The sequence below is a fragment of the Manis javanica genome, chromosome 14 (genome assembly GCF_040802235.1).
Source record: "Manis javanica isolate MJ-LG chromosome 14, MJ_LKY, whole genome shotgun sequence".
Classification (NCBI taxonomy): Eukaryota; Metazoa; Chordata; class Mammalia; order Pholidota; family Manidae; genus Manis; species Manis javanica.
In genome coordinates this window covers 50,071,276-50,097,925 of record NC_133169.1, presented here as the reverse complement: position 1 = coordinate 50,097,925, position 26,650 = coordinate 50,071,276, and the positions used below count along the sequence as shown (strand labels likewise).

Below are 26,650 nucleotides of genomic sequence, written 5' to 3'. Positions count from 1 at the left end.
CTTTTTATAACATAATACATGCTTTTAAAAAAAAGTCTTTTTACTTGATTACTCTAGCATATTTCTCTGCAACAAAAAAAGTATAAAAATTGAAATAAAAAAATTTTGATTCAGCTTTGACCATAAAGCTCTGTGGATATTTTTGCTCCTTTAAGAGTTGATTTGTACAAAGGAAGAATACATGTAGGATTTATAAGGTTCTGTGTGTTATATATAGCTCTTATTTCACTAAGTTGAATTATTATAATTTAGTAACTAACAAATGCATTATACATTTTTATACATAGTTACGAAGCAAAAAAAGTACAAGTTTATTAGAAATGCTTCCCTTAGTGAGATGGAAGAGGTTTACTTACCCTTCAAATTGTTCACAGTAACCATGGATGAATATTACATATTGCTAGAATGAGAGTTCTCAATTCTGTTCCTGTTTTTTGTTTTTATAAATTTAAGCCCCGGAAGTCCTTGTTCACATAAATAAAAAAGAAAGGAAGAAATTTAGTTAAAGCAATGTTATTCAGTTTTTTTGAAACTTGAGTTATATGCCAAAAATCATATGGTGATGTAACATCAGAAATCACTTTACTAATCAGCTTATAACTTGGTTAGGTAGTCCTTCAGTTTTATTGAAAACAGAATTAGAAACTGTATAGCTTATGAAAGGATTAATATAGTTATTAGTCACTTTCTCAATTACTGAGAAATACAGCAAAAAAGGCTTTATCAAGTCTGATCAATTGATTATACCTTTTTCTCTTTGACTTAGAGGTACCTTGTTTAGCCTAATATACTCAAACTGGTTGGAGAAGTCAGAATACCGTTCATTTCAACACACCTTTGCCAGTACAGTATGTTTGATAAAATACCTCTATTTCCTTTAAATGTATTCTTATAAAAAATTTAGAACTATGAAGCTGGTTTAATGTATGGGAAATGTGCCATGTAACCCAGTTGGCAAAACCAGTCTTCACTGTACAATTAACCAATCAAGTCAGACTCAGCTCTCTGTCGGGAAAGGTTTGCCTTCATTTGTCCAGTCTACACCACAGTGTACCTCCCATGACCACCCTCTCACTGCTAGTTCTGAGGGAGAAGGGTAATGCATAGAGCCTGGTCATGACCTTGGCTGCCTGCATCAGATGGTGGGTCGCCTTCATCGTTCTTACCTGTGCTCGTTCATGGAGTGTTGCTTCAGAGAGCTCTACGTGGTTATGGAAGAGTGATGTGTGTAAAAATGGAAGAGTGATCGCTTCTCGGCCTTTTGGCTGAGATCAAGTGTAGTATCTGTTATTATCAGTTTGATATCTGGTGCGTCCTCTGTCCGAGGACAGTATATTAGATGGATTTTTGGAGCAGGGAAAAAAAAAAAAAAAAAAAAAATGGAAGAGTGAAAAATACCATATGTATTTTTCATTTACTGTTCCTCTGGTATGTCTGAATTCAGAGCATCCCAGCATAGGCCAGACTTTGGCCACTTAAGTGCTCAAGGCCCTGAGATCAGTGGGGAGCTATTGTGCCTGGCAGAGAAGAGCAGCAGGATAGACTAGCTCAGGTGAAAATTTGGAGTAGCATCTGTGCTACAAGGCCTGGTGGAGCAGCACAGCATCTGGCACTGTGCAAATGGAGCCTGCACATGACACTCCAGGACCCCAAAATACTGTGAATCGAGTTCTTTGAAAATGGCCTGCTTATCTCTAAGGTAGATCTCTTTCATGTGTCTCATCATGTCTGACCTCTCCTCACCTTTCAGGACTTAGGCTGCTCATAAGCCATCTTCTCCAGGACCCCTCCCTTAAGTCCCTGCTCAGACTGAGCTGGGTGCTTGCCCTCTGTCAGGACAGCCACAGTGAGCTTTAATTGGAGTATGTGCTGCTCTCTGTTGGACTGAGAGCAAGGGCGAGAGTCCGGCACCGTGCCTGCCATGTGTTCGGCAGTCAGCAAGCTTCTGTTGAATCAACGTCAATGATACTGTGGAAGGAGCTCTGAATTAGCGGTCAGAAGCTTTATGTTTGTAGGCTAGGATCATGTCACAAGTGAAGTTGGTAGGAGTAAAACTGTAGGCCCTGACTGGTACATAGCATTGTTCGTAACAGCAAAGAGGTGTAAGCAACCTAAGTGTCCATCAACAGAGGAGTAGGTGAGGAAATGTCATCTATACATACAATGGAATATTATTCAGCCTTATAAAGGAAGGAAGTCCTGTCATATGCTTAAACATGGATGAACCTTGAGGAGGACATTGTGCTGAGTAAAATATGCCAATTGAAAAAAAATATTCTGCGTGATGACTTACATGAGATGTGTAAAATAGACTCATAAGAGACAGAGTAGAATGGTGGTTGCCAGGGGCTATAGGGAAGGGGAAAGGGGGGTTGTTCAGTGGACGTAGAGTTTCAGTTTTGCAAGATGAAAAAGTTCTAGAGATCTCTTGCATAATCATCTGTGTATTAGTGAACTGTACTGTATACTTTTAAAAAGTAAAGATGGTAGATTTTATGATAAGGTGACTGCAATTTCAAAAAAATAGTTACAAGATAAAAACTAATCTTACAAACCACATGCCCTAAAATTTTTTTAGCAGTTTTAAGGGCTTCTTAATAAAGGCTTATCAGTGAAATGAGAAAAGACTAGAGTCATTTAAAAATAAATCATAAAAGATATGATAGATTTCTGTACCTAAATATTAAACAAAGAAAAGTTTTATATTCACATATCTCTTGCTATATAGTATCTTTTTTATTGCTGTATAGTTATGAACAAAGTCTGTTAATCTACACAATCACAAAGTAGATCCTCTGTGTCATGGAAGGAGGAAGATGCTGCTAATGAGCAGAAGGAAGATAGTTCAAGATTTGCATGCAGAACGGATGAAGCTAGTTATGGGCCAGGAGTCCAGTTAATTATGTGACAAAAATTTCATCTGAATTCTGCCACAGTTTTGTCCTAAAGTGATTTTAGTCATGGCACTAAAGTGACTTTTAGTCGTGGTACTTACTCTTTCTGCTCCAACTTCCTCATCTTTAAAAGGAGTTAAAAAAGAAAAAATTCTAAGAGATCAAAAATTGTAAACTAAATGGGAAATCTTTGCCATTTAGTTTCTACAGATGAGATCATCTGGGAAAATCTTTAAAAATTAGAAGGTTTTTTAGAAATAAATTGCTGTTTAATATATTATTTAGTATAGTAAAGACACCTTCTGTGGCAAAAAAGGACATATGTATCAGAATTATTTGGGGCAGTTTTTAATTACACATCTCCCTGCCTATTGATGCCTGCCTCTTCCACCTGTCCCCTGACTGTTTATCCCTTATTGCTGCTAAAATGAGTTGCTGTTACTGGTGAGAATATGTTGTATCCCTTAGTTATATGTGGATAGGTTAAATGTTTGCTTAGTTCTTCAGTTCTTAGGTTGTACTTTAAACCCACACCCTTGCCATAGCTTCGTAGCAGGTATAGTATACTTCCCTGTCCCTTGATTTGGGGCTTGGACATAGAGCTTGCTTTGGCCAGTGGAATGTAATGAGTGCAATAAGAGGATGTGTTATATTTGGGGAATAAGAATTTTTAAATAACCAGAAAGCAAACATAAGAAATATTTCTAAAATATGAAGTATATGTGAAAACTATACTTAACAAAATATGAGTAGTCTCCCTAAAATGTAAAGAAAAAAAAAAAAACAAGACAGATGGAAAATAGAAAAGAAAATGAGAGGGCCAGTGTAAGAAGAGTTCCAATGTCTGGATAAGAAAGTACAGGAAGAGAGAAAACGGTAGAAAGTGATTAATAAAATACAAACTAAAGGGCTTGAGTTGCCAGATTTCAAAGGGCATACTGTGTGCTCAGTACTAAAGAAAATAGACCCACATCAGTCATGTAATTTCTGAACATTGGGTTTAAAGAAAAGATTCTACAAGCTTCCAGGGTGGGAAGAGTACTAGGTCACTTATCAAGAATCTGAACCACTTTGGACTTAACAGCAGCAACACAGAAAGCAAAAAGACAGTAGGACAGTGCTTCAAAATTCTGCAGGAAAATAACCACCAGCCTAGAATTCTATACCTAGCCAAAGTGTACAACAAGAATGAATATCGAATAGTCATTTTCAGAGATTAAAAATTTTAACATTTTAGCTGTCACATACCCTTTCTCAAGAAGCTACTGCATGATGTCCTCCACCAAATTGAAAGAGTAAATCAAGAAAGAGTAAGACATGAATACATAAAACAGGAGACCCAACACAGAAAAACATGACAAAGGAATCCCTTGGAGGATGGTGAAAAACTGTGCACCAGATGTGGAAGCACCTGAGTTGTACTGCTGCAGGGTGACCTAAGAGATAGGCAGTCATCACCAAGACCCCCATGTCATCGGGCTATCTTCTTAGCCCAAGGACAGAGCACCCAAGAGAATTTGGTTCAGATCCCATCAGTACTTGGCTTGTCATGACCACCTGCTGAGGAGGGTCTCTCCCCTCCTGCTCTGCTGAGGACAGTTGTGTCACTCAAGAAGTTGTCGGTTTTCCTTGGGCTCAGAAGCAGAAAGTAGAGCAGCTGGTCTAACCATACTTATGCATGTCCAGTGCTTGGTCTACACCTCAGTCTTTCCAGGTGCCCAGCTGCGGAGAGCCCTGTGTTTCCCAAGACTCACTCATGACCTTGCTCACAGCTTCCCCAGAGTGGGGGCCTTGTCTACCCCCAGACAAGCAGAAGTCAGACCACGACCTGGAGACTGTTAGGCTCACCTCCTCCTGGAGCCTCCATTTAGCAGGGGCATTGGTGCCCTCTCCTTGCATAGCTGGTTCATGCTTGCCCTCCGTTTTCAAGACCAGGTGGCATATTGTCTGGGGATAAATTACACAAGGGTGATAGAACTATAAATAAAGTCAGTTAACACAAAATCAGGATATGAGTTACCTCCTGGGGTGGGGGTGAAGAGAGGGGATGTGGGGGCTTCTAAGAAGAGCCTCTCAGACTTAGTGTGCATATGAACCACCTGGAGATTCTGAGACAGACGTGGCAGAGGCTGAGATTCAGCATTTTTAATCTTCCAGGAGATGCCAGTTCTACTGGTCCTGGGACCACACTTTTGAGTGACAAGGTTCTAAAGTGCTGGTACTGCGTGGTTTCTTTCTTTTGACATTTGGTACACAGATTTGGTACTCAAGAAGCTACTGCGTGATGTCCTCCACCAAATTGAAAGAGTAAATCAAGAAAGAGTTTCTACAGATGAGATCATCTGGGAAAATCTTTAAAAATTAGAAGGTTTTTTGAAGGAAATAGAATAGATTTCATTCTATTACTGCCCTTGGTACTGTTACATGTGTATACATGTATAATACTTACCACAACAAAAAAAAATTTTAATTGCAAAGGAAAAACAAAATATGAGAAGAATGTTGAGCAAAAAGCCAGGACTTAGGTATGTGAAATCATAAAAGCCTTGCCTACTGTATTAGGGTTTTCCAGAGAAACAGAACCGGAGAGAGAGAGATTGAGGTTGGTTGATTGTAACAAATTGGCTTATGCAGTTATGGAGGCTGACAAGCCCCAAGACCTGTAGTCTGTAAGCTGAAGGAAGACCCAGGAGAGCCAGTGGTGTAGTTGCCATCCAAATACTGGCAGGCTCCAACCTGACGAAGAGCTAGTGTTTCAGTTTCAGTCCAAAAGCAGGACAACACTGATGTCTCAGCTTAGGGCAGGAGGTGTTCCATCTTACTCAGCCTTTTGGTTCTATTCAGGCCCCCAGCCGACTGAATGAGGTGCACCCTCACAGACACACCAGACCAAATAAATGTTGGGAACCTGTGGCCCACTCAAGTTGAGGCACAAAAATCACATGCTGTGTATACCATGGCAAGAAATTTGTGCTTGATTCCCTCTGTGTACTGTAGACAGACAGACAGAGAATTTAAGTAATGGTGAACCAGGAGTAAATGTGTGCCTTAGATGATCTGTGCAGTGTAGAGGATGGGTGGGGTGAGCACAGGTGGTAGAGAAAGGCTGGCAGCAGGGAGACCTGTTGAAATGCTGTTTTATTGACTTAGGCTAGAAATGAGGAGGAGCTAGAAAATGGCAGTGAGGGAACAAAGGCCAGATTCCAGAGATAAGAGGATAAAAGGAACAGGATATGGCCACTTGATCCGGTATCTAGGGAAGAGTTAGTAGAAGGACTTAGGGATGAATCAAGAATTTCTGGTTTTTGAGGTTCCATTTCCTGATCCTGGATCCAGAGAGTCCCTGCAGCTAGGCGTTGCTCAGAAGTTGCATTTAGCCACGTGGGCCTCATTGGTGACCTTTGTCAGGGCAACTGCAGAGGAGGGGCAGGGGACATCAGATGCAGAGCTGATCCACACCTCCGTATGTGCAGAGGTCAGAGCTGCACCCCTTGGGAGCCTTGTCCAGGAGCCCTGTTAATGTGGCACTGATCCATTTACTGTTTCCACCTCCAGTTGCTGCAGATTGCCTATTTATTTCACCTCTGGAGAGTGTTACGTCTCTACACTTTGGTCCCACACATTTTTATTAAAGAAAGTTTAGAATCCATGTCATAAATTGGGCTCTGTGGTATGTGAGCACACACATGCAGCCTGTGTAAGTCACTATGTGGAGAGTCAAAATGTGTGTGTGTCCTGGGTGCTGTACCAGCCTGTAGTGCGGTAGGTGGCTCACACCCCCAGTGTTCCGCTTGCCTCCAAGGGCTGCTAAGTTGTGAGCAGCTGCCCTCCCACATTCACTCCACACTCCCTGACTGCTGCTGAGCTACAGTTACCACTGATGCTCTTTCTCTCCACCCTGCATACCCTTTCCAAACCTTGGTTTCCCTGTGAAATGGTGGTTAACACCTGCTTTGCAGCATTGTTCTGCTTGCACAGATAGGTGCTTAATAAATGGTAGCTCCTACTGGTTTAGGAGATTGCTTTTTAAGTGTTTATTTTGTTGTTTTTGATCCATTGATTATCTCTCTTAATCAGATAAGAGTTTTTGCCAGAAGACCTGGCCAAGCACAGAGTGTTGCAGTTTAACAATCTAGTCAGTCCCAACCAGCAGGTAGAATTTAGTGCTCTGTTTACTGAACAGTGATAATGAGTCGGGTTCCATTCTGGTCCTGAAAAGGCATAGGAAAATGAGGGAGTGCCCCTGCCTTGGAGCTAACAGAGATGCGGAGACTGGCTGACACTGTGCCATATTACACGGACCACACCAGAGGATGGCACAAAAAGCCAGTGGTAAACTTTGCAGTCACCTCCGGGAATTGAGGAAGACTTCAAGGCTGGCACTATGTGCTCTCTGCTCTCTAGTTTAGGGGGATGCCACAAGTTCCCTGTGCTTCTGGCATAACCACATCACCTACCTCCATCCTTAAACCCACACACCCAGGGCCTCCCCCACCACCAGCCTGAGAGTCCTTTAGGACAGCACCAGTGAACCTGTCCTCCCCGCTGCCACCAGCCATCACTATGCTCTAGCCATGCATGAGCCTGCCTGGCATTTTTCCCAGGGGCCCTTGGGCCAAACCCACCAGCGAACCTTGGCAGCTCTGCCTTTAGCATATCCAGATTCAGTCACATCTCACCACCTCTGCCACTACCCCCGGATCTAAGCCACTGTTTATTTTCCCTAGATTATTGCCTCCTAGTAAGTCTCCTGGTTGCCTGAGCCTCTACTCTTCTCTCTGCCCAGCAGCCAGAATGATCCTGTTCCCCTGCTCAGACCTGCTATAGCTTTTGCATCTCACCTGAGGGAAAGGCTGGCCCTGAACTATGGCGCACGGGCCTTGTGCAGTCTGGCACTCCTGCCCTTCCTGCCCTCTTCTGCTTTCACTCTCTCTCTTCCCTGGGCCGCCTCTAGCACCAACTCTGCACGCTTACCTGCACCACCACCTCCACCGTGCATGCCCCCACTCGGCCTCTGCTGCCCTTCCCCCAGCGTGGGCCCTCCTCTGGAGGGGCTGGCATGGCTCACTGGCTCATCTCTTGCAGACTTCAACTCAAACTTCTCACATCCCTGAGGCCTTTCTCTGAATACCTTTTTAAAAAATTTGAGGCCCATAAACTCTCCCTTTTTGTGCTTTATTTTCTTGGGGCACAAGCCAGCTAGATTGTTGGCCCCAGGAGAGCAAGGGGTTTGTTTTGTTCCCTGCCACATCCCGGGCCCAGGCAGTGGCGGCGGCTCAATGAGCTCTCAGTAGATTCTTATTGAATGAGTACACTGAATAAGACTCAAGTTTGGGAGAAGGAGAGGGGAGTGGCAAGATAAGATACCTGTGGTGAGGAAGCTGGCTGAGCAGAGGCATGAAAGGGCCTGGGATGTTGAAGTTCAGCTTTGCTAACCCTGCCTCGGCTGCCAGAGGAGAGCCGGCTGTCAAACGGGGCCTCAGGTGCTGTAGAGACCTGCTGCAGGTTCCGGGGCACTTTGTCTTAGGCTGTCCTGACAACGCAGGTTCTCGGCTAATTTCCAGAGCGGCACTGCCTGGTACTGTAGCCACGCAGCCACCAGCCATGGAGGGCTGTTTAAGTGCTTGAAATGAGCTTCATCCAGACTGAATTCTGCCAAAAGTATAATAAAAACACACTGGAATTTGAAAATCTGGTACCAACAAAGAATGAAAAATCTTTTTTAAAATACTAATTACATTTGAAATGATAATACTGTGGGTTAAATATATTATTAAAATGAGCTTCACCTGTGTTTTTTAAGGTATTATTGATATGCACTCTTATGAAGGTTTCACATGAAAAAACAATGTGGTTACTACATTTACCCATATTATCAAATCCCCACCCATACCCCAATGCAGGCACTGTCCATCAGTGTAGTAAGATACCACAGATTCACTATTTGCCTTCTCTGTGCTACACTGTTTTCCCCATGATCCCCCACACCATGTGTACTAAACATAATACCCCTCAATCTGCTTCTCCCGTCCTCCCACACCCCTCCCCTTTTGTAATCACTAGTTCCTTCTTGGAGTCTGTGAGTCTGCTCCTGTTTTGTTCCTTCAGTTTTGCTTAGTTGTTATACTCCACAAATGAGGGAAATCATTTGGTTCTTGTCTTTCTCCGCCTGGCTTATTTCACTGAGCATAATGTCCTCCAGCTCCATCCATGTTGTTGCAAATGGTAGGATTTGTTTCTTTCTTATGGCTGAATAGTATTCCATTGTGTATATGTACCACATCATTTTTATCCATTCATCTACTGATGGACACTTAAGTTGCTTCCATATCTGGGCTATTGTAAAAAGTGCTGCAGTAAACATAGGTGTGCATATGTCTTTTGGAATCTGAGAAGTTGTATTCTTTGGGTAAATTCCAAGGACTGGGATTCCCGGGTCAAATGGTATTTCTCTTTTTAGTTTTTTGAGGAACCTCCATATTGCTTTCCACAATGGTTGAACTACCTTACATTCCCACCAGCAGTATAGGAGGGTTCTCCTTTCTCTGCATCCTTGCCAGCATTTGTTGTTCTTAGTTTTTTTTGATGCTGGCCATCCTTACTGGTGTGGGGTGATATCTCATTGTGGTTTTAATTTGCATTCACCTGTTTATTTTTACAGTAACTACACCTGGAGGGCTTGTTAAAACTGTTCCCTGGGCCTGACCCCAGGTTTCTGACACAGACTGAGGTAGGGCCTGAAAATTTGCATTTCTAATAGGTTCCCACTTTGAGAACCATAGCTCTAGAAAGAACAGGTTTAAGATACTTTTGAGGTGGGGAGAGAGAGAATTTGAAGGGGAAAAGGCTCAGTGAGGCAGGTCCAAAGGGAAGGAAGTGCAGCTGAAGGGAGTTAATCTGTGCAAGGAGAGAAGCCTCCTTCTTAGAGGGAGAGACTAGTTGATGAATAAAAGACACAACAGATTTTGAGGTGAAAGAGGCACGCTCAAAGGAATCCCATAAATTGGACTTTGGGCAAGAACTTTGAATTAAATAGATCTGTGTTCAGTCCTGGTTCAGGGTTCACTTTCAAGTTGTTTAACTTTGCTAAGTTTCAATGTCTCAGTCTTGAAACTGGAGAGAATACCCAGTACAGTACCAACCTCACAGGTTGTCATGAGGATGAGGTGAACTAGTACTGCCTCCATTATTGGACGCGAAGAGAGCCTGTGAACCTGAAGGACAAGGATCCTCGAGGCTGCAGAAGGGAAGCCATGGGAACAGTGAAGAGCTAATTCTGGAAATGTGCTGTCTACTGACACCTGCCGAGCACTGGACCTGGCACTGGGGATGAGAGGGTGAGGCCCTTGTCCCCTAGAGTGGGGGAGTTGCAGAGAAACAGGCTTGTTAATCTTCATAGCAGGACTCCAGTTCTTTACCATGTTCATGGGAGATAAGCACTATGTACAAAATTTCATTAGGGCAGTGGGATGGGATAAGGAACATGAATTGGCATGGTGTGAGTCTTCAGGGAAAAAAATACTACAAGGAGGTGATGTTTGACCTAAATCTTAAAGGATAGGAGGTCACCAGGCAAGAGGTCTATTCTCAGTCCTAAATGGAGTTCAGTTTAAGTCAGGGCTTCAAGGGGATTAAACAGAGAAGTTCATTGAGATCAGATCAGACAGGCCCTTATGTGCCAGGGTGAGGCATTTGAACTTTATCTGTGGGTAATGGGAAATATGAAGGGATTTTAAATGGTTCAGATGCATGTTTTATAGAGATCACATTGATAACATCATAAAGGGTGTGTTAAAACAGAGAAGAATAGAAACAGATCAGCACAAAGTTATGTCAGTACTCTAGGTAAAAAAATGCTGAGGAGCTGAACCAAGACAGCGGTGGTGTGGTGGGATCTCGGTGCAAAGTGGTTTAGAAGGTAGAGTCAACACAAATCAATGCCCAGCCATACGAGAGGACATGGAGTGAGCCATCCACTGAGTCAGAGCATGAGAGAAGGGGTGGGTTTGGGGAGGAAGGCAAGAAGCCAAGTTTGGAGGACATCCTGTCTGATACTCTTGCAGAGATTTCCAATTGAATGTGAGTTTACAATTGAATGTGCATGTCTAGACCCCAGGAGAGAGGGCTGGGCACAAAGATGAGGATCCAGGAAATATTCACTCAGTAAATATTTGTGTGCCAGGTTGTCAGGCTGGGGTTGAGCCCTGAGTGTGAATGGGTTGCCTGGGAAGTTGACAGCAGGAAAAGGGATGAAGTCGTGCAGTTGGCATCCCTGAAGGAACGGGCATGAGAAGACGCAGCCTGCAAACAGTATGGACCTGGAGGCAGGAGCAGGTCTAGAGAGTGGTGGCTTGGGCCTATGGAGGGGAAGTCTTTTAGAGAAGGGAGGAGTGGTCCCCAGAGCCTAGTGCCTCAGAAAGGTAAAATAGAGTTTGGAAAGTGTCCTTTGGATTTAAGATCAAGGAGGTCACTGTGGTGAGTATGACGAAGTAGAGACCCATCCTCAGAGAAGCTCTGAGGTGCAGGAAGCATTAGCTCAGCAGTATGAGCCTTATCAGCTGCTCAGTAAGTAGTAGTGACCACCTCAGCCCCCCAGGAAGTGGCTCCCGCCCCACCCCTTCTTCTTTAGTTAAGGAACCAGAGTTCTCCAAATGTGTAGTTATCTGCCTGTGACCACACAGTAGTTAGCAACCCAACAGGATTCATACCTGCTCTAGCTGGGCTCTTAACTTGGTGCGGAATGGTAAGTAGAGTGGGCTGGAGGTGAGAACATGGGAGGTCCCTGGTGTTTGTCAGTGCTTAGGGGAGGAAGGAGCTGGTAAAGCGGGAGGCGAATAGGAATAGAGAACAAGGTGGAAACTGAGTGAACAAGGACCACAAAGAGGCTTGCTGGGGACTGACAGGGTGGAGGGTGTGGTTTTGGAAGGGAGGCCACAGCTGTCATATGCAGTCCCTCAGGGTGTCAGCATTTCCTCATAAACAGGAACATTATGGTGTTTATACTTTCAGTAGTTGTCATGGTACCTCTTTTTGTATGCATTTGTGATTGCCTGATTGCATTCATAGAATAACAGAGTTCCTGGGGGTTTTAGGGAGATCTAGTCTAATCAGCAAGTACTTACCTGCTGTTCTTTAAGTGAGCCCAAGTATTACTCCAAAATAACTCTCTAGCTGTCCACCAGTCTCCCCCACTTTTTTTCACTGCTTTATTGAAACAGTTTACATTCCATACAGTTCACCCATTTCAAACGTACAGTTCAGTGGTTTTCAGTTTACTCAAGTCAGCACAATCAATTTGAGGACATTTTCATCACCCCAGAAAGAAACTCTGCATCCCTTAGCTGTCATCCAGCAGTGCCCTTGCTACTAATCTACTCTGTCTCTGTATCTCCCTTTTTAAACTAAACTTACTGTTAACTCCAGGGGGAAAAATCCCAGGGCAAGATACTTTTGAAACTGATATCAGTCAAAGGGAGAAAATAAGTTGGAGAAACCCATTTGTTTCTTACAATCAGTTGTCCACTTCTCTCCTCACAATTGGGCTGCAGAAGAAGAGACTCAACCCAACCTCTCCAGTCCAGATATGCCCTGCTCACCCTTGTAATTACATATTTATATGGAGATGGCCTACTTCTCTCCACCCCTTGGAAACACCTATTGATATGGAGATGCACTAAGGCCAGGCTAGAGATTCTGGAAATATTGCAATTTTACCCACAACCAACCTCTCCAGAAATCCCTCCTTATAATCTACTCATTCCCCATCTTCCACAATGGCCCCTGGACAAGAAAACTGGAACATTGTAACCAGACTAATAACATACGATAGCAACAGCAATAAGATCATGATGATTGTCAAGCTGGAGGATTTAGCTAGGTTCAAAGTCTTAGGCAGATTAAGTCCCTAGCTCGCCCATTCCACAGGTGGTCAGTAGCTGAATAGGTAGGGAGTTAAGAGCAATCATAGTGCTGCCAGCTGCGGCCAGGGGGCAGGTCCAGGCAACAGGGACTGTAAAAGAAAAATAACCTTAAGGGTGATAAGATACATGTTTTAATGATACCAGCATAGGCAAGTCTTGTCCATCAGGTAGGATGCATGCAAGAGAGTGGTCCTGTGATAGGACACTGGCAGGAATGGGATCTTGTCTTGCTCTAGGATACCAGACCTTCACCCCCTTCCCTATGGAAGTTACTGATGGGTCGATATATATGACTATGGGAGGTATATGCACTGGCCATAAAGATAAAACAAAACTTCCCTGTAAGATGCTCTTACCTCCCAGACATTTTGGACACACTACTATGATCTTTGGGGGCCACTCTGCTGTTACTCCAGGAATACACACGAGGCCAGCTTCCAGGCCTTCTCCCCAAAGTGCCAGAAGAGCCAGCCATCGCTGGTCCGTTTGTCGAAATGTCCAGGGTGATGCCCATTCAATAGTCCCCAGGGTTTAATGCAGTATGGGCTGGCAGCAGGATGTTGCTCTGCTGGCCATATCCTGGCTTCAATAACTCCTTGTTGGTTTGCACATACAGTTGAATAGGAGAGGCAGCAATATGTGTTAGCATATCCACAGGGCTCAAGGCTCTTTTTTGGGGCTTCTCATTCAAACACCATAGCACTGTCCATAAGCAAACTGACCAGCCCTGCAGACTGTTGGTGTCCAACTTCAGGCCAGATTTCAACAAACCATTGCACCTCTCTATCATGCCTGCCCTGGTAGGGTTATATGCTACATGAAACTTCCACTTTATTCCTAATTGCTGCACCCATTCTTGTAACCCATGTCCAGTAGAGTGGGTGCCTTGATCACTCAGTCACCTGCAGCCGGCCATAGGCTGCACAGAGATGCTCCAGACCCCTCTTGGTGGTTTGCTGATCTGCATGATGTGCAGGAAAAGCAACCAATAGTCCGGTAGCCGTGTGTGTTCACACAGTTATGGCGTACCGATATCCTTCTGATATGGGCAGAGGCCCAATATAGTCTGTTTGCCACCTGACAAGGGGTATCAGCCCCTTTACTATTGTCCCATGTTGCTGTGGGACTCAGTGTAAGTCCCTCTTAGAGCACAAAAGGCACTCCCTCCAGGCTCTGCTTGATTCTTCAAAGGTCAACGGCAAGCCCCACTGACAGACTACAGCCCACATTGTCTTTTGTCCCGCGTGCAACAAACCCTGATGTAACCATTGGGCTACATCAGAGACAGGCTTTCCTTGTAGCCAACGCACCTGGGACAGTGTGTCTTGCTTCATCATTCCCTGGGGATCCCAAAGGCGAATGGCCAGTCACATGATATACAGTAACTGTCTTAGTCTGACTAGAGGCCCATAGGTCTTGCCACAACTCTTGTCCCCAAAGGGGTTGGTGACCAACCATCCAGTTAGTGTGGTAGCATGTTGGTAGCCACAGGGTCAAGCCCCAAAAGATGGCCCAGTTGTCAGTGCAGACAACTATAGGGGAGGGCTCCTGGGTGATCACGAGCCATACTGCCTGCAACTCTGCCCAGTGGCTGCTCTTCCCCTCTCCATCCTCCATCCATATTGTCTCAGTGTTAGGATGGAAAGCCACAGCCCTCCACTTGTTGGGCTGCCCACGACTGGAGCTGTCTGTATACCAAGCATCTTCATGTATAGGGGCTTTTCTCTTCTGATAAGGACTCTTGGCTACCAATGGCTCCAAAGCAATTTCTCTCTGCTTTCCACTGGTATAGGTCACTGGTCCCAATAAGTGTTGGAGTAATCCACTTAAGGGTTTAGTAGAGACGGTGTTACACTGCTGTAAATATGCACCCCCACTTGGCCAGTGTAGGCATCTGTGCCACACTACTCCATGGCCTTTGGGTCCAGTCTTGCACCCACCCCACAATGGGATAGGTGGTTATTACCTTGGTCGGATGTGTTCCGGTTATGGGCTCCGTAGCCAGCAAGGCACGGTACACAGCAGCCAGTTGCTTCTCTATCAAAGTATACCAGACCTCTGTTCCTTTCTATAGTTGTGGCCATAATCCAATAAGCTAGCTTGTCCGTTCAAGCCACTGCCAAGGGCCCAATCCGTAACCATCTTCAGTTACATGAATGTCTGCCTCACACAGCCTTGTGAGTCCATTACACTCAAGGCCTGTACGACCTTGACTGCTCGCTTAACAGCAGTAAAAGCAACTGCACATGTCTCATCCCAGCCCCACTTGATGCCCTTTCATACCAGCTGGTATAAGGGCTTCAGAATTTGTGCCAAGTGTGGGATAAACATTCTTCACTAGTGCAAAAGACCCAAAAACTCTTGCAAGACTCCCACAGTGGTAGGGGTAGGGAAAGTCTGAACCTTGTCTATGACTGCTTCTGAGATAACTTTAGTTTTACCCGACCAGACAACCCCCAAGAATTTTACAGACAAAGCAGATCCCTGAACCTTGGTGCTGTTCACAGCCCATCCTTTCTCTTATAGATGTTGCAGCAGTCTAGGAGCTGCCCCTTTTAAATCTGCAAGAGAATCAGACGTGAGCACGATATCATAAATATAGTGATACAGGCACACCATTTGCAGTTTCTTCCATGTGGCCAAATTTTGTGCTACAAGTCCATGACAAATGATGAAACTGTGGAGGTATCCCTATGGAAGAACAGTGAATGTCCACTGCCAGACATGTTCACTTCCCACGTGAAGGCAAACTGTTCCTGATTTTCCTGTGCTATGTCAATATAGAAGAAAGCATTAGCAAGGTCTACAACATAATGATATGTCCCTAGTTATGAGGGTGTCCATGAGGGCTGCTATAGAGGGGACAGCGGCATGCAAAGGGGGTGTGACTTTATTCAATTTCCTGTAATCCACAGTCATATACCAGGAACCATCTGACTTTTTCACTGGCCACACTGGGGAATTAAAAGGACTATAAGTGGGCTTTATGATGCCCACCTTCTCCAACTCCTGTAGAGTTTCTCCAATTTTCCTGTGCCCCACAGGCAGTTTATACTGCTTAGTATTTGTCACTCACTGAGGTACAGGGAGAGTTACTGGCAGGTGCTTATTTGGCATGCCCCTTCAGAACTGCCTTTACCACACATACCCTCAATCTGAACTCACCAGCAGTGTAGTCTGTAACCACAGGCCCTGCAGAATATCTACCCCCAAAATATATTCAAGGATGGGAGAAATGCACACAGTATACCCCTTTTGGGGTAACTCCCATCCCAAAGGGGATTTGGGCTTTCTTCACTCTTAATTTACCTTACCCCCATAGCCATCTGTCACAGCAGGGGTCCCAGGAAAACACTCAGGGTTCCCATAAATAAGAGAACACTCAGCTCCTGTGCTCACAAGCATCAGGGCACATACATTCAGAGGGGACCAATGAATTGCTACTTTTACATGTAGTCTCCAGTCCCCACCATGTCCCCCAAGGTGGGGATCTTGACCCCCACCCTGCCAAGTTGAACTGCAATGCCCAATCATCATCCTGTGGGGGTGAGGTCCCAGGCAGAGCCTGAGTATTGTCCCCCAGAAGTCTTGCAGGGACACAAGCCGGACATGGGGCTTTGACTCTGGCTTCCATGTCCTTGACCTCAGCAGTTGGAAGTGCAGCTCTGGTTTTAATTGGTGCCACAGTTCTAACAAGATCCTATTGGGCCACCCATCAAGTTTTTCTTTCACTATCCCAGCCTTTATCAAATCAACCCACATCTGGGTCCTCAAGACCTGCAGGGGGGCCTTGAAGAGACCTCTCAGTTGTAGCCCGTACTTCCTTCTGTGCTCTTATTGTTTCAACCTTCCCCAGATCTGCTAAAGTAGGAGTTGCCCTTTGTGGGGGGCAAGAATAGTCACTAGGGACCCAAAGAGAGATGGGGGAGATGTGTGGGGCACCATATTTCTCATTCCTACAGTGAACAACAACTCATTGGGGCCCTGGGAGTCCATATTATAGATGATATTTTTCATGCCCAGCTCCCATAACACCTGCTGGAGCTCTGCATACGTTTTCCAGCTAGTGAGTAAGGATGGCAAATCACCCTGTTTAGGCCAAACTGCCCTGATGGGAGCTGTCAGCCAACCCAGAGGCACCTGATTCCCTGAGGTGTGATGGGCACTTTGTAACCACTGCCAGAGAGAAGGGTAAGTCTTCAGGGAAGCCAGTCCACTCATTTCAGAACCCAACATAACAATATTTTCTATCCCCATATCCCAGAGATGCAAAAGCCATGTAGGCAGAGGTTCCAATAGCTTCTGCTGATACCAGATGCTCATGTCCACCAGCTCATCCTGCAGATAGGGGTGGAGAATGGAGTGCTCCACAACCTGGGGAGGAGGTGGCTCCTCCCCATGAGGAGCCCAGGGTTGTTGCGTTTTTATTTTCTTAATTACAACCAGGTGTGTGTTTAATATGGGAGAGGCTGGTGCCTCAGACAGTGGCCTCAGCAACATCATCAGCCCTTGGCCCCACTCCCCATCCTTTCCCAACATCTCCTCCACCATCTCCAGGGCTGAAGGCACCACTCTTTCCTCCCTCTCCCCGACAGCCTCCTGCAACACAAATTCTCCTGCTTCCTCCTCTCTTGCTAGCCTATCTTTCAGGAGCACAACCTGCCTTCTCAGTAACTGTCTCTCTTTTATTTATTTGTTTGTTTGTTTGTTTGTTTGTTTGTTTGTTTGTTTGTTTGTTTTGGTATCATTAATCTACAATTACATGAAGAACATTATGATTAATAGGCTCCCCCCTTCACCAAGTCCCCCCCACATACCCCTTCACAGTCACTGTCCATCATCGTAGTAAGATGCTGTAAAATCACTACTTGTCTTCTCTGTGTAGCACAGTCCTCCCCATGCCCCCAACCACACTATACATGCTAATCGTAATGCCCCCTTTCTTTTTTCCCACCCTTGTCCCTCCCTTCCCACCCATTCTCCCCAGTCTCTTTCCCTTTGGTAACTATTAGTCCATTCGTGGGTTCTGTAATTCTGCTGCTGTTTTATTCCTTCAGTTTTCCTTTGTTCTTATACTCCACATATGAGTGAAATCATTTGGTACTTGTCTTTCTCCACCTGGCTTATTTCACTGAGCATAATACCCTCTAGCTCCATCCATGTTGTTGCAAATGGTAGGATCTGTTTTTTTCTTATGGTTGAGTAATATTCCATTGTGTATATGTACCACATCTTCTTTATCCATTCATCTACTGATGGACATTTAGGTTGCTTTCATATCTTGGCTATTGTAAATACTGCAGCGATAAACATAGGGGTGCATCTGTCTTTTTCAAACTGGGCTGCTGCATTCTTAGGGTAAATTCCTAGAAGTAGAATTCCTGGGTCAAATGGTATTTCTATTTTGAGTTTTTTGAGGAACCTCCATACTGCTTTCCACAATGGTTGAACTAATTTACATTCCCACCAGCAGTGTAGGAGGATTCCCCTTTCTCCACAACCTCGCCAACATTTGTTGTTTGTCTTTTCGATGATGGCGATCCTTACTGGTGTGAGGTGATACCTCATTGTGGTTTTAATTTGCATTTCTCTGATGACAAGCGATGTGGAGCATCTTTTCATGTGTCTGTTGGTCATCTGAATTTCTTCTTTGGAGAACTGTTCAGCTCCTCTGCCCATTTTTTAATTGAATTATTTGCTTTTTGTTGAGGTGTGTGAGCTCTTTATATATTTTGGATGTCAACCCTTTATCGGATCTGTCATTTATGATTATATTCTCCCATACTGTAGGATACCTTTTTGTTCTATTGATGGTGTCCTTTACTGTACAGAAGCTTTTTAGCTTGATATAGTCCCACTTGTTCATTTTTGCTTGTTTCCCTTGCCCGGGGAGATATGTTTATGAAGAAGTCGCTCATGTTTATGCCCAAGAGGTTTTTACCTATGTTTTTTTCTAAGAGTTTTATGGTTTCATGACCTACTTTCAGGTCTTTGATCCATTTCGAATTTACTTTTGTGTATGGGGTTAGACAGTGATCCAGTTTCATTCTCTTACATGTAGCTGTCCAGTTTTGCCAGCACCATCTGTTGAAGAGAACTGTCTCTCTTTCTTAAGGGCATCCCATAGGTCATCACCCAGCTACTCCAAGCAATGCTTATGTATGTCTCTCTCCTGCCAAAGTCTCTCTCTCTCCTCAATAACCGTCTCTCCTCCATAATCCTTTCCACTATCCCAAGAAAAAGAGTTCCTACAATGCCAGCTGCTACACAGCCACTCAGGGCCTCTAAGCAGTCTTCTATCTCACAGAGGGTTAATTCCACAGCTTCCAGTGTCTCCATCTTTCCCAGTTCTGGGGAAGGCCCCACCCCTCCAGGAGGTGCTTTTACCTAGACCAATTCCCTACTAGGGGCTCCCCAGTTGGAAGCCTCACAGATAGGGGGCTCCCAGGTAAAGCTGCACCCTCTACCGCTGCAGCCACTGGGGCCTCCCCACCATCCACAGTGGGGGTTCTGGCCATCTCCCCACCATCTCTAGGGGCAGCCCACCCAAGGTTCGCACCCATGTAGTCAGGTGGGTTCAGAGGTCCTCCTGACTACCCCAGATGTTACTCTGGGGGGGAAATCCTAGGGCAAAAAACCTTTGAAATCAAAATCAGTCAAAAGGAGAAATAAAGTGGGAGAAACCCGTTTGTTTCTTATAAGCAGTTGTCTACTGCTCTCCGATGTCTTTTGTGATGCTGCTGCAGAAGAAGAGACCCCACCCAACCTCTCTGGTCCAGATACGCCCTCCTCGACCTTGTAATTACCTGTTGATGTGGAGATGGCCTATTTCTCTCCACCCCTTGGAAACACCCATATTGATATGGAAATGAACGAAGGCCAGGCGAGAGATTCTGGATATGTAATTTTAGCCACAACTTAGAAAAGAACAATTTAGACTCTATTTACTCACCCCCGAGTTACTTCTCAAGTTAAGGGTTTTCTGCTACAGTGGACTTCCTAGAACTGGTCTGGGCAACATCAGTGACTCTTCAGTTAACCAGGCCCAATGGATATATTCAGCCTTTACCTTCCCGGATCTCTTTTGCATTTAACCCTTACTGTCCCTTGTGCTCTGTCTCCATTTCTTCATATGGGCTTTCCATCTGCCCCATGGGTGGCCTCTCACTCTCTCTGAGTGACCAGAACTGCTTGCATTTCAGCTGCATGTGTTGCTGATGGCTGTCATTTCCACTGGATTCACAGTATTATTTACTGCGTCTTGGACATTACCTGGATGGTCCAGTTGTCTGTTCATGTGTAGATGTGAGCTAACCCCTTGTCCCACCAAAACTCTGCTTTGCCTTTGTGCTCTTACCCATGTTCCCAAACTAGACAGAAATTGCTCTTTCTCTCATCTGCAGGATAAAGTCAGTCTCCAAGACCTGCTGAATCTCCTTCCACCCTAACTCTGACATCCTTTCTTCTTTTCCATACCCATCGTTGGGTCCTTGTCTCCTTCATGACCTATGCCTGCAGTTTCCTACTTGGCCACTCTGGCTGTAGACCTTCCTCCCTGAAGTCCCTTCAGCACTTAGTCATAGCTTACAAAAACACACATCTGGCCTCACTTGCTAAGGTTCTGTTGAAATGCCATGTAGCACAACATCACTTACAGGTGTTTATGTAAAAAAAACATCTCAATCTGATCAAGCCCCATAAAAGTGTCGTTAGGAGAAAATGACCTGGTGTTTCCTTTGGCTAAAAGCAATTGGGATTGCAAAAGTGAGTTGTTACTTTGAAACTTGTCTGCAGCTGTTTGCATGTATTCTCTGCAAGCCACACAAAGGAAAAGAGAAGACTATCACAGAATGGTCTGAAATCTGCTACCCCTGTTCCCCACTTTGGAGACACTGTCTAATAGGAATCATCACTGACTTAGAAGTGTGGAGGATACTAACAGGTCTGGAAGCACCACTCCTTGTCACTAAATCCACCAAGGGCATAACAAGAGTGTGAAGTTCTGAGAAGTGCATTTCCAGAAAACTTCACAGTTTGGTGCCCAGATATTTTTGCCATCACCTTTTTTAAGCTTTTTATTTTTAAATAATTATAGATTCATAAGAAGATGCATACGTTTTTCTCGTAATGACACCTTGATGGGGCTCTTTGTGCTTCTCTGCTTACAGTTTGAAACTCTGACTCACTCCTTGCTGCTTGTGTCCATACCAGACTCCTTGTTCAGCCTCTCAGGTGGAAGTGGGATTGATTTGGAGACGGCTTCCTCTGACCAGGGGAGAGGCAGGGCTGTGGGGATCGGCAGCAGACCCTTCCTCAGACCTCTGAGACCTCAGACCTCAGGAAAGCCCTTGTACCCTTCTGACTTCCATCTGCCAGGAAGCAGGACGGGGATCCTGCTCCTCAGGGTGCCTTTGAAGGCTGGGTGAGGTTCTGGAACAACGGGGATAAAAGTGCATGTGCTGAGTGAAGGGCAGAGCAGTAGAGCAGTTACAGACTTGTCCCTGTTACACTTGGCTCAGGCTGTGGCCTTATCATCATTGCTACCTGACATAGATTTCTTGGATATTTCCTCAAATTACTGAAACCTTGAATATTGCCTGAAAATAGATCCACTCAACCTGGAGAGGGTCTTTTCTAGTAACAGCCCAGATTCCTGAGGGCCCTGAGTATTTGCACAGGGTGCTAGAAGAGCTCATGGGGAAAGGAAAAGCAAGCATGGCGTTAGGTGGAAATTGCCAGTATCATTGTTACCTTAAAAGTTAGGATTTTATATGTTTTGTGAGGAGCTTTGAGGCATTCCAGTGAGCTGCAAAACTATCTGGGTGGAGAGTTGGTGGGGAGTCAAGCTAGTGCCAGAGCCTAGAGCATGGTGGAGCCCAGCTCAGGATTACAAAGACCTGAGGGCAGCAAAGTGCCAGGGAAGAGCTTTAAGGAAAAGAGTGACAGGTCAGATTGGCCCTTCAGTGTGATCATTCTGACCATGGCATGGAATATAAATGAGAGTGTGGGTGGCCACAGGGAGTAGGTTTAGACACGGTTAAAATAATTCAAGCAAGATAATTTGGTGTTAGCAAATGGGGAGGAGTGTGTGGGTTTAGGAAATGCTGAGGAGGTGGGCTACTCAGTAGGACTAGGGTACTGACCAGATGCCAGAGTAGAGAAGGGGGGCAAGGTGGCTCTCTGGTTTCTGTGACTGGGTGGGTGGCAGTGACATCCTCTGGGACAGGAACAGAGAAGGGAGAACAGGGGAGAAGCTGCTTCTGAACAGGTATAATCCGAGGTGTGGTGTGCCCTAGGAGAGCACACAGGTGGGTGGATAAACAGGACTTGAGCTCTGTTGCCATGGGTGGGTGAGAGGTGGCACCTTCATTCACATATGTTTGCTGAGTACTGACCACTGACCAGGTTGTGGGGGCCTCTGCTTTTTACTCTACCAGGGGCAGTCAGTGGAATGGCACTCCCTTGAGTACCTCCCTGGGGGAATTAACAAGGAAATGGGATGGAGCAACTGTAGAAGTAGGTGATCAGAGGATGCCTTTGGGGAGAAAGGGGGCCTGGATTATGAGATAAGCCACCCTTGGGAAGATCAGGAGGAAACGTGTTCTGGGCAGAGAAGAGCCAGTGCAGAGGCCTGGGGCAGGAATGAGCACGCGCTTTGGAGGCAAATGTCAGAAGGCTGTGGGACTCAAGCAGGGCACACAGTAGGGAGGGTCTGGGACAGGAGGTTGAGGGGGCAAGGTTCATAGATCAGCACTGGGCATCTGGATTCTTCTGAGTATGATGTACAGTCATAGGAATTTGAAAACATGGGAACGGGTGAGATCACTTGGAGTGGGCAGAGTAAAAAGAAGAGAGGACTCTGATACTCACAAAGGAGAGTCACCATAAAGGAGTCTAGGAGAAACAATCAGGACAGTGGAAGGGCACACATGGTACTGTGGTGAAGAAATGTGAGGAGGGAGAGCTTTAAAGATGGAGGAGGTTAGGGAACTAGCAGATGATGAGGGAGAAGGAAGAAAAGACTGAAAACGTGGGCTGCGTTTAACAGTATAAGACCATAGCCAGCCGGCTTCTCTTCCACTCCCCACTTGCAAATCCAGTCCTCCCCCAGAAGGAGGGGGGCCGTATTGTGATGGACCCAGAAGCTGGCTCCCAGGGACCTGTGGGAGGATGACAGAAGAGGGAGGAAAAGCAACTGCCCAGTGAGGAGCAGGAAGCCTTGGTGGCTGACCCAGTGTGCTGCCTGAGGGTCAGGCTCCCTATGGGAGGCCGTGCCTGTGGTAAGCAGCTATATCTGTTCACTCAGGGTGGAAGAGCATGGATGTCCTCCTTTGGGGGAGTTAGAACACAGAGTACACTGGAATTTCACCACTAAGTGGTGGAAGAGGGAGGAAGTAGAGACAAGGCAGGGACTCCTGTGAGGCTAGTGCATCCATCAAGGGACAGGATGCTGATTTGGTGTGCACAAGTGTGGCAACTCTGTTGGACCCAGAGTCACTCTCACAGAGAAGATGGTGGGCTAGGATGGAGTCTGACCTGCAGGGTGCATGGAGGAAGCTTACCGTCAGTCATGCAGCATCCTTCAGCAAAATCCCCTCACAAAGGAAACCAGCACCAGATCACGTTCTCCCAGGACTGGATCCTCTGGGAAGATTGTACACCACAAGACCATTTGGTAGTTAGGACAAGAACCTCTGAGCCAAGCACCCAGAAGTGCCAGAGGCGCTGAGGCAGGCATGTGTGTATTCCTAGCAGCCAGTCCTGTGTGATATAACTTAAATCTCTTACATTTGCTCTTACATAATTTAAAATCTGTTCAGGCCATTTTACCACTTCTGTTGCAAACTCCTGGAGATGAGGCTCCATGATTCACTCATCTGTGTCTTCCTCTCGAGAGCCCTGCACACATAGGCTCTCCTGCAAATGCTTAAGGCTTAGAAATCTGCCAGGGACACCACATTGCACACTCTCCATCCCTCCTATCTCATTCCAATCAAATTTTGTGAGCAGTTGAGAAAATGACCTGGTGTTTCCTTTGGCTAAAAGCAATTGGGATTGCAAAAGTGAGTTGTTACTTTGGAACTTGTCTGCAGCTGTTTGCATGTAGATATTGAAGGAGGGAGTGGTAGCTTTATAATTGTGAGGGTAAGAAGGATTTTGTTTCTAATTTTGGATAACCAGCTGACTCATCAAGTGCTTTGACCTCCTAAGTTTCTTTCTTCCCCCTCACAAAGAGGGAAAACTGAGCCCCAGGCTTACAGAGAGCGCACATCTGACAAGGAGGAACATATGATTTTCCAAAAAGAAAATAATAGAATAAAAATACAGGAAAAACTAGTAACTCAATTTGATTTCCTACTGCCCAACTAAATGGATATTAATTTACTTTTCCCAAAGGAAAATTTTTAGACAGTGCCTCTTCTCAAGAGGTCCATTTTAGGAGCATAGCTGCCTTCTCCCCTGTGACCCGTAGGTGGCAGCAGGTAGCAGGAGAACCTGCATGGAGGTCCTCTGATGCTGCTGTAGCGGCAGTGTCTGGAGTTGGGTCCTAGGATGGAGTTTTGCTTACACCTCTGCCCTACACTTCCATTTACCCAGCATTCCTAAGTTTTTCTGAGCTGACTTAGGTACCCAGATACGGATTTAAGGAAACATTGACTCATTCAACTATATTCACTAAAAAATTTATTTAAGGATTAAAAAAAAATCCTGGATTCAAGATGGCAGCATGAGAGGTGAAACAGAGAATTCCTCCCAGAACCACATATAATATGAAAATATAGTTAATACAACTAATCCTAAAAGACCAACAGTAAAGAAGGCTGCACCAGACTGCATACACCTTGAGAACAGAGCAGACCTCATGAAACAGGGTAACTACCAAAGCCCCAATCCGGTGGGACCCAAGCCCTTCCCTCACCCCAGCTCACTGGCGGGAGGAAGAGAAACAGAGTGGGGAGGAGGTGGAAGCCCTAGGACTGCTGAACACCCAGTCCTGGAGATCAGCCTTGCAAGCACAAACCTATATTGCATGGTGCCCTGGAGATTAGTGGGGTTGGAAAGCTAAGACAGGCAGAATACTTGAGGGACTGAGATTCCAGCCATTTGTGGAGGACAGGGATCCACATCTGGCCGCTCTGGGACAAAGGAAAGGTAGGCAGTCTGAGAGCTTCCTAGCAGCGAGAGGGCTGCTGAAGGGGCGTGATTTGCACAGTTTGCTGTGCGGGAGAAGGGATAGGTGGACAAGGTTGTCTGGGCACCTCTGCCCAGCAGGTTGTAAACTTTCAGGAGCTTCAGGTGCTCCATCCCCCTGACTGGCTACTCAGCTCCGAGGCCCCCCACAGTGACATGCAGCCTGCGGCACCTTCATCCTGGCCTGCCAGCACCAGCTCACAAACAGGCAGTCACTGCCTTGGTGTCAGGCCAGCCAGAGGGAGGACCTGCCTGCAACAGCTAGAGATGCAAAGCACAGAGGTTTACAACTGTGTGCTCGGCCCACTGGCTCTGACACTGGAGACAGGCATTACAGCCGGGAAGCAGGAAACAGCTCTTTCCTTCCCCCAAGCACCAGCGCTGCTCCCCTGCGACCCCCAACCTCACTGCAGAGGGTAAGCAGCTCCAGAGACTAGAGCTTCTGGGCACTAGAGGGCGCCACATAGAAATATGAAACGTCAAAGGAACCTGGTTCAGACCAAAATCTCACAAACCCCAGAAAAAGGGCCAAATGAAACTGAACTCACCAATCTTCCTGAAAGAGAGTTCAAAATAAAAATCATAAACATGCTCATGAAGGTACAGAAAAATATTCAAGAACTCAGGGATGAATTTAGGACAGAGATTCAATCATTAAGAAATTCCGTATCAAAAAAAAAAGAAGAAATTCCATATCAGAAATGCAGTGGAGAGATTTAAAAGCAGATTAGATATAGTAGAAGAGAAGGTAAATGGAATAGAAATTAGAGAAGAGAAATACAAAGAAGCTGAGGCACAGAGAGAAGAAAGGATCTCTAAGAATGAAAGAATATTGGAAGAACTGTGTGACCAATCCAAATGGAACAATATTCGTATTATAGGGGTACCAGAAGAAGAAGAAGAGAGAGAAAGTAAAACGTGTCATTCAGGAGGTAATTGTTGAAAACTTCTCCAATCTGGGGAAGGAGATAGCCTGTCATGCCATGGAGATTCACAGATCTCCCAACACAAGGAACCCAAGGAAGACAACACCAAGACATATAATAATTAAAATGCCAAAAATCAAGGATAAGGACAAACTTAAAAGCAGCTAGAGAGAGAAAAAAGATCACATACAAAGGAAAACCCATCTGGCTATCATCAGATTTCTCAACAGAAACCTTACAGGCCAGAAGGGAGTGGCATGGTATATTTAATTCAATGAAGCAGAAGGGTCTTGAACCAAGAATACTCTACCTGGCAAGGTTATCACTTAAATTTGAAGGAGGGAATAAACAATTTTCAGATAAGCAAAAGCTGAGAGAATTTACCTCCCACAAACCACTTCTACAGTACATTTTGGAGGGACTGCTATAGATGGAAGTATTCTTAAGGCTAAACAGCTGTCACCAGGGGAAATAAAACCACAGGAAAGTAGAAAAATTAATTATTTACTAAGTAGATGAAAATCAAATCAGCTACCCAAAAGTCAGTCAAGGGATAGACAAAGAGTACAGAATATGATACCTAATATATAAAGAATGGAGAAGGATTAAAGATGGTGGCATGAGAGATGAGACACAGAGGCTTCCTCCTAAAACTGCATATAATGCGAAAATATAATTAATACACAATGAATACTGAAAGAGCACCAGGAAGGAGGAC

The 26,650-nt window shown here is 45.3% G+C and overlaps 1 protein-coding gene and 1 pseudogene across 1 annotated transcript in view; both read left to right on the top strand.

Annotated features, from left to right (window-relative positions):
• Window positions 1-26,650, top strand: part of MAML1 (mastermind like transcriptional coactivator 1) — a 56,698-nt gene that overhangs the window by 11,849 nt on the left and 18,199 nt on the right. The window lies entirely within an intron of this gene.
• LOC118969065 (U2 spliceosomal RNA) lies at window positions 1,246-1,454 on the top strand (annotated as a pseudogene).